Source organism: Bison bison, unplaced genomic scaffold (assembly GCF_000754665.1).
Source record: "Bison bison bison isolate TAMUID 2011002044 unplaced genomic scaffold, Bison_UMD1.0 scf7180017863457, whole genome shotgun sequence".
Lineage (NCBI taxonomy): Eukaryota > Metazoa > Chordata > Mammalia > Artiodactyla > Bovidae > Bison > Bison bison.
Genome location: NW_011494029.1, coordinates 321,927 through 331,422, shown reverse-complemented (window position 1 = coordinate 331,422; position 9,496 = coordinate 321,927).

Genomic DNA, 9,496 nt, shown 5'->3' with positions numbered 1-9,496 from the left:
GGCCGCCCTTGTCTTGTTCCTGACTTTAGAGGAAATGCTTTCAATTTTTCACCATTGAGGATAATGTTTGCTGTGGGTTTGTCATATATAGCTTTTATTATGTTGAGGTATGTTCCTTCTAGTCCTGCTTTCTGGAGAGTTTTTATCATAAATGGATGTTGAATTTTGTCAAAGGCTTTCTCTGCATCTATTGAGATAAACATATGGTTTTTATTTTTAAATTTGTTAATGTGGTGTATTACATTGATTGATTGTGGATATTGAAGAATCCTTGCATCCCTGGGATAAAGCCCACTTGGTCATGGTGACAGACAACACAGAAATACAAAGGATCATAAGAGACTACTCTCAACAATTATATGCCAATAAAATGGACAACGTGGGAGAAATGGACAAATTCTTAGAAAAGTACAACTTTCCAAAACTCGACCAGGAAGAAACAGAAAATCTTAACAGACCCATCACAAGCATGGAAATTGAAACTGTAATAAAAAATCTTCCAGCAAACAAAAGCCCAGGTCCAGACGGCTTCACAGCTGAATTCTAACAAAAAATTTAGAGAAGAGCTAACACCTATCCTGCTCAAACTCTTCCAGAAAATTGCAGAGGAAGGTAAACTTCCAAACTCATTCTATGAGGGTACCATCACTGTAATACCAAAACCGGACAAAGATGCCACAAAAAAAAGAAAACTACAGGCCAATATCACTGATGAACATAGATGCAAAAATCCTTAACAAAATTCTAGCTATCAGAATCCAACAACACATTAAAAAGATAAGAGTCTTTTCCAATGAGTCAACTCTTCACATGAGGTGGCCAAAGTACTGGAGTTTCAGCTTTAGCACCATTCCTTCCAAAGAACACCCAGGACTGATCTCCTTTAGAATGGACTAGGTGGATCTCCTTGCAGTCCAAGGGACTCTCAAGAGTCTTCTCCAGCACCACAGTTCAGAAGCATCAATTGTTCGGCACTCAGCTTTCTTCATAGTCCAAATCTCACATCCATACATGACCACTGGAAAAACCATAGCCTTGACTAGATGGACCTTTTTTGGCAAAGTAATGTCTCTGCTTTTCAATGCTATCTAGGTTGGTCATAACTTTCCTTCCAAGGAGTAAGTGTCTTTTAATTTCATGGCTGCAATCACCATCTGCAGTGATTTTGGAGCCCCCTAAAATAAAGTCTGAAACTTTTTCTACTGTTTCCCCATCTATTTCCCATGAAGTGATGGGACTGGATGCCATGATCTTCGTTTTCTGAATGTTGAGCTTTAACTCAACTTTTTCACTCTCCTCTTTCACTTTCATCAAGAGTCTCTTTAGTTCTTCTTCACTTTCTGCCATAAGGGTGGTGTCATCTGCATATCAAAGGTTATCGATATTTCTCCTGGCAATTTTGATTCCAGCTTGTGCTTCTTCCAGCCCAGCGTTTCTCATGATGTACTCTGCATATAAGTTAAATAAGCAGGATGACAATACACAGCCTTGACTTACTCCTTTTCCTATTTGGAACCAGTCTATTGTTCCATGTCCAATTCTAACTGTTGCTTCCTGACCTGCATATAGCTTTCTCAAGAGGTAGGTCAGGTGGTCTGGCATTCCCATCTCTTTCAGAATTTTCCACAGTTAGACCTAATTAAGCCAAATCTCATAGTATAAAACCCAAGAATCTATGTGTGTGGTTTCCCTCTTAAAAAAAAAAAAAAAGTTTCAGCTAATGATCAGAGAAGTTTTACAACTATTCATCTAGTAGGTTTTCAAGAGTGTTCCAAGAAGCCCTGGATGTCTAAGTACCCATGGAAGTATCTTAGGAGTCATTTCTTGGGTTTTCTGGGAAAGAAATTGTTTTTGTATACTTTATATAGGAATATTTGCTGTACCAAATGTCTTGGAACAAAAAGTACTACTTTTTAGATGTTGATTACCAGACAAATAGATAAGAAAGCTGTGGTACGTATACATAATGGAATATTACTCTGCCATTAAAAAGCATACATTTGAACGAGTTCTAATGAGGTGTATGAAACTGGAGCCTATTATACACAGTGAAGTAAGCCAGAAAGAAAAACACCAATACAGTATACTAATGCATATATATGGAATTTAGAAAGATGGTAACAATAACCCTGTATGCGAGACAGCAAAAGAGACACAGATGTATATAACAGTCTTTTGGACTCTGCAGGAGAGGTTGGGATGGTTTGGGAGAATGGCATTGAAATGTGTAAATTATCACATGTGAAACGAATCACCAGTCCAGGTTTGATGCATGATACAGGGTGCTCGGGCCTGGTGCACTGGAATGACCCAGAGGGATGGGATGGGGTGGGAGGTGGGAGGGGATTCAGGATGGGGAACACATGTACACCCATGGCAGATTCATGTCAATGTATGACAAAACCAATACAATATTGTAAAGTAATTAGCCTCCAGTTAAAATAAATAAATGTATATATTTTTTAAAAAGTTTGTAATCCATTGAGCTAGAGAAAGTATATAAATTGAGTGACTATTAAACTATGTGGTTGGTACTGTGGTATGGAACCCACATCTTAAGGAATAAAAATTTTGTTTTTTCCCAGTTGCTGTGAATGCAGCCAGATGACCCTCAGCTGCCATCCACCCTTGAGGACAGCCCCAGTTGAAGAAAATCTCTTTGTTGAGTCAACCTCCTTTCAGGAAAACCCATATGCAAAATAGATCCATCTAAATTTGTATAAATGAATGACTTGGGCTTGTGCCTCAACTTGGGATAATTTTGGGGAATCATCCCATACTCCAGAGCCCCACCATAGGGTCCGTTGGGCCCTTCATTAGAAAAGCATCACAGCTTCTTCTACTCAATCCTGATCTTTTCCTCCCAAATGCCACACTCTCAGAACACTCCCTAATAAGCATCCTCTTCATGAATCTGAATCTCAGAATCTTTTTAGACATCCAAACTCTAACACCAATTGAAGCTAGGTCATATGATTATGTGATGCATGATACTATATCATTGCCTAAGTGAGTGAACTGAATAAGGGACTAAAAAGGAGGCAAAATAGTGCCACATGAAAAATCAGATTACTCTCCATTCATAATAGATGAAAACGAATGGTCTGCCAGTCAAGGGTTAGCCAAAGAGACAACTTATAAGGTGTGCCAAAATGGCATTAAGATGGATATACATGTTTATATGATTAAGCTTATGCTTTGGCTGTTACCTGCCTAACCAGTGAAAGCCCAAATTATATCAGGAGTTTGCAAGTAGCAAATATAGTCTGAGAAATTAAACTATAAAAGAAAAGTCAAAGAGTTTTTTGTAAAGATAGTAGACTCTTACATCGTGGGAAAATTAATTAAATTTACATTTACTATTTGTGCACAGTTATCATACAGTTATCATGTAATTTATTTTGAGAATACAATGACAAATAAATAACTTTATATATATGTGTGTGTGTGTGTGTATATATATATATATATTAGTATAATAAAAAATGTATTCCAAAGTTTGGGGGGTTTGTGTTGGTGGCTAGAATCTACTTGTGGTTAAGGGAACCCAACTCTCACCATTATGAGTAGTGAAAGCATTTCCTTTCCAGTTTCTCTTATTCACACCTGAGGCTGTGGACTCTGAATTTTTATGTCTCTGGAGATATATAATTGCTGCTAATGTTTTCAGTTCATTTCAGGAGACACTGGTCCAACTCTTTGGGACCCCGTGAACTGCAGCACGCCAGGCCTCCCTGTCCATCACCAACTCTCGGAGTCCACCCAAACCCATATCCCTCGAGTTGGTGATGCCATCCAACCATCTCATCCTCTGTCAACCCCTTCTCCTCCTGCCCTCAACTTTTCCCAGCATTGGGGTCTTTTCAAACGAGTCAGCTCTTTGCATCAGGTGGCCAAAGTTGATGTTTTACTAAATAAATTCTTCACTAGAGAAACATCAATTCATGTCACAAGGAAGTTTTCAGATGTGAAGAACCACTGGAAATGATGTAAGGACCATTGTCAATATAGACAACAATCTTAGTCACAGACATATTTGACAATGCTGCCAAAATCAAAAGATGTGCTACTTCTGAAACAACTGAATATGAAAACAACTTTCTATGCAAGAATTTCTATGACAGAGAAAATGTAGAATAAAAAAAAAAGACAAACTAATAGTCTTGTTCTTCTGTAACTCAGTTGAATTTTGACTCTAGCTTTTGTAAGATAGTTTAGAGAATACAGATATGTATGCATTAATTTCCCCCAGATATGTGTGTTTATTGTTCCAATAACTTGTTATTGTTGCTGTTCAGTCACTCAGTCATGTAAGACTCTTTGTGACCCCATGGAATGCAACATGCCAGGTTTCCCTGTTTTTTACTATCTCCCAGAGTTTTCTCAAACTTATGTCCATTAAGTCAGTGATGCCATCTAACCATCCCGTCTTCTGTTTCCCCCTTCTTCTCCTGCCCTCAATCTTCCCCAGCATTAGGGTCTTTACCAATGAGTTGGTTCTTCCCATCAGGTGGCCAAAGTATTGGAGCTTCAGCTGCAGCATCAGTGCTTCCAATGAATATTCAGGGTTGGTTTCCTTTGGGTTGACTGGTTTGAGGTCTTTGGAGTCCAAAGGACTCTCAAGCGTTTTCTTCATTCCCCACACTTATAGGGCTTCCCTGGTAGCTCAGATGGTAACGATCTGCCTCAATGCAGGAGACACTGGTTCAATCCCTGGGTTGGGAAGATCCCCTGGAGAAGGGAATGGCAACCCACTCCAGTATTCTTGCCTGGAAAACCCCGTGGACAGAGAAGCCTGGCGAGCTAGAGTCCCTGGGGTTGCAGAGTGGGACACAACTGAACAACTGACACACACAGTTCAAAAGCATCAGTTCTTCAGCTCTCAGCCTTTATGGTCCATCTCTCACACTCATACAAAACTACTGGAAAAATCATAGCTTTGGCTATACAGGTCTTTGTCAGCGTAATAATGTCTCTGCTTTTTAATACGCTGTCTAGATTGGTCATAGCTTTTATCCCAAGGAGAAAGTGTCTTTTAATTTCATGGTTGCAGTCACTGCCTGCAGTGATTTGGGAAACCAGGAAAATAAAATCTGTTACTGTTTCCATAATTCCCCATCTATTTGCCATGAAGTGATAGGACCAGATGCCATGACCTTAGTGTTTTGAATGTTGAGCTTTAAGCCAGTTTCTTCACTCTACTTTTTTATCTTCATCAAGAGGTTCTTTATGTCCTCTTCACTTTCTGCCATTAGGGTGGTGTCATCTGCATATCTGAGGTTATGGATATGTCTCCTGGTAATCTTGATCCCAGCTTGTAGTTCAACCAGCCCAGCATTTTGCATGATGTACTCTGCATATAAATTAAATAAGTAGGGTAACAATATACAGCCTTGATATACTCCTTTCCCAAGTTGGAACCGGTCCATTGTTCTCTGTCTGGTTTTAACTATTGCTTCCTGTCATGCATACAGGTTTCTCAGGAGGCAAGTAAGGTGGTCTGATATTCCAAACTCTTAAAGAATTAGCCACAGTTTGTTGTGATCCACACAGTCAAGGGCTTTAGCAGAGTCAATGAAGCAGAGCTTTTTCTGGAATTGCATTGCTTTTTCTATGATCCAATGGATATTGGCAATTTTATCTCTGGTTTCTCTTCCTTTTCTAAATCCAATAAGTAAATGTGGCAAACGGAAAAATGAAAACAACTGCCACTTAACATTGTTTCAATGTTAAGTTGAAGAATATTGACTATTATTTTTTTCATGAGTACATGCATAAATGATTTGAGTACTTTCCTAATTTCTCTTCACTTTTCATAAAACCAATTAATGAAGAAAAGAGGCAAGCATAATAGTGTACAGAACTTAGCCAGTTTTCTTGAATTTAAAATATGCTAGTTACTTACCCAAACTTTCCCCAATGCCTAAAACTTGGCTCAATACCACCAGATGACCAACATTGCTATGAGTTCTTAAGTATAATAAAATTGCTTAGATTTACTCTAAACATAAATAACTTCTAGACATAATATGAAAATCTCTTTTTCATTTCAATGATTTTATCATGGTAGACTATTATTGAATATGAATTATCTAACTACCCACTATTTCTTATGAAATGTAAAACTTTTGTGATTTGTAGGAATATTGAGAAATATAATTAAATTGTAAAATAAAAATCTCCATTCACACAGATGAGTAATGGAGAATGACATTGTCTAAAAATGTCATTACACTAGATAATTTTTAAAGCTTAGGTTTACAAATGAGAACCCAATCTAAGCTTGGATGTTGATATATGGCAAAGCCAGTACAATATTGTAAAGTAATTAACCTCCAAATAAAATAAATAAATTTATATTAAAAAAAAAAAAGGACTGGAAAGAACTAATTTGCTCTGTATAAAAATACAGGAAGTATTTACTTTTATATCTGATAAAAATGGAACTGGTTAAAAGAAGCCAAGAGAGAAGAATGGGTGGGCTGCATAGATGTCAAGAAACAGAATCAGGGTTGGTAAAATGTTACTAAATCCAAGCTTGTACTGCTTACCACAGGCCAAGCCAATATACTGAGAGACAAAGTATTGGGATAAGGAAAAGGAACATTATTTGGAAAGCCAGCAGACTGAGAAGATGCTGGATGAGTGGCCCTAAGACCTATTTACCTAATTTAGTACTCAAGTTTTTTGTTGTTGTTGTTGTTGTTGTTGTTTTTCATAAACCTGAAATTGAAAGGTTTCTGAATTGTTCATGCAAACTTCATGGTGTCTGTGAAACCCCAGAGATGTGATGATCTTTTGTTCTTACAGCTGTTTGTGTAGGCCTGGTCATGTTTCTGCAAACCTTCAGTAGACAAATGTTTTTCTTTGTTCTTCAACTTTTTATCTCTATATGAATAAAGTGTCTTTTCTTTAAAGATAAATCCTTTGATACAGAGCCTATTATACAAATAATAGGCTATTTTGTATATTTCAGACAATAGGCAACATTATTTTGCCAAGGTACAAACCAAGTATGACTAAACACAGGCAACTGAGCACAAAAGTTAGAGCTTAAGGAATATATCCAATATGGAGTTGGGTTTGTTATTCTCTCATACTAAGGTGTATAAGGCATCTGAAAATGCTGAGGGTCTAATAATCAGTAAAAATATTTGTTTGTTTTATACTATGCCACGTGCTTGTGGTATCTTAGTTCCCTGACCAAGGACTGAACCTGGGCAGTTAGAGTGCAGAGTCCTAATCACTGGAGAGCTGGGGAGTCCCCTGTTTTTATGGTTTAAACCTCTTCTTATTCCCCAAATTTCAATAGAAGTAAGAAGACCCACAAATGCCTATACCAAGTTCTTTGTGAATTATGTGTGTGTTTGTAATAAGGAAAAGAACTGAAACCTATATGTGATATATCCAATTCTCTTGAAGAGTTCCACAGTCTTTCCCATTCTATTGTTTCCCTCTGTTTCTTTCCAATGTTCATTTAAGAAGGCCTCCTTATCTCTCCTTGCTATCCTCTGGAAATCTGCATTCAGTTAGAAAGTTAGGTATATTTTTCCCTTTTTCACTTACCTTTCACTTCTCCTTTCCTCAGCTATCTGTAAAGCCTTCCCAGACAACTCCTTTCTGTTTTTGGATTTTTTTCCCCCCTCGGGAGTGGTTTTGATAACTGTCTCCTGTATAATACTAACATGTAGAGTCATCTCTTGTGTTGTTGGAAGAGGGTGTTTGCTATGATCAGTGAGTTTTCTTGGCAAAATTCTGTTAGCCTTTGCCTTTCCTCATTTTGTACTCAAATCCCAAACTTGCCTGTTTCTCCAGGTGTCTCTTGACTTCCTATTTTTGCATTCCAGTCCTCTCATGAAAAGGACATTTTTTTGGTGGTAGTTTTAGGTATTTATAGAATCATTCAACTTCAACTTCTTCAACATTAGTAATTGGGCCATAGACTTGGATTACTAAGATGTTGAATGGCTTCCCTTGGAAACAAACTGAGATTATAGTGGAAAATTTCCCCAAAATGGAAAAGGAAATATTCAATCAAGTGCAAAGACACAAAGAGTCCCATACAGGATAAACCCAAGGAGAAATATGCCAAGATATATACTAATCAAACTAACAAAGACTAAACACAAAGAAAAAATATTAAAAGCAGCAAAGGAAAAGCAACACGTAACATACAGGGGAAACCCCATACACTTAACAGCTGATGTTTCAGCAAAAATTCTGCAGGCTGCAAGGCAGTGGCAGGATATATTTAAATCACCAAAAGGGAAAATTCTACAACCAAGATTACTGTACCTGGAAATGGTCTCACTCAAAATTGATGGAAATTAAAATAAAAGTAAACAAGTGGGACCTGGTTAAACTTAAAAGCTTTTGCATAGCAAAGGAAATATATACAAGGTGAAAATACTACCCCCAGAATGGGAGGAAATAATAGCAACTGAAACAACTGACAAAGGATTAATTCCCAAAATATAAAAGCAGCTTGTACAACTCAATATCAGAAAAACAAACAACCCAATCAAAAAGTGGGAAAAAGACCTAAACAGACATTTCTCCAAAGATGACATACAGATGGCTAACAAACACATGAAAAGATGCTCAACATTGCTCATTATTAGAGAAATGCAAATCAAAAATACAATGAGATATCACCTTAAACCAGTGAAAATGGTCATCATCAAAAAGTTGACAAACAATAAATGGTGGAAAGGGTGTGGAGAAAAGGGAACACTCTTGCACTGTTGGTGGGAATGTAAATTGATATAGCCACTATGAAAGGCGGTATGGAGATTCCTTTAAAAACTAGGACTAAAACCACTGTATGACCCACCAATCCCACTCTTGGCATATACCCTGAGGAAACCAAAATTGAGAGAGACACATTATCCCATTTTTCACTGCAGCACTATTTAAATAGCTAGAACATGGAAGCAACCTAGATGTCCATCGACAGATGAATGGATAAAGAAGTTGTAGTATATATACTCAGTGGAATATTACTCAGCCATATAAAGGAACATATTTGAGTCAATTTTAATGAGGTGGATGAACCTAGACCCTATTATACAGAGTGACATGAGTCAGAAAGAGAAAGATAAATACTGTATGCTAACACATATATATGGAATCCAGAAAAATGGTACTGAAGAATTTATTTATAGGGCAACAATAGAGAAACAGACATAGAGAATAGACTTACGGACACAGGGAGAGAGGAGGAGAGGGTGAGATGTATGGAAAGAATATCATGGAAACTTACATTACCATATGCAAAATATATAGCCAATGGGAATTTGCTGTATGGCTCATGAAACTCAAACAGTGGCTCTGTATTAACCTAGAGGCTTAGGATTGGGAGAGAAAGGGGAGGAAATTCCCAAAGGGAGGGGATGTGCATATACCCATGGCTGATTCATGTTGAGGTTTGACAGAAAACAGCAAAACTCTGTAAAGCAATTATCCTTCAATTAAAAAAAAAAAAAAGAAGAATTTT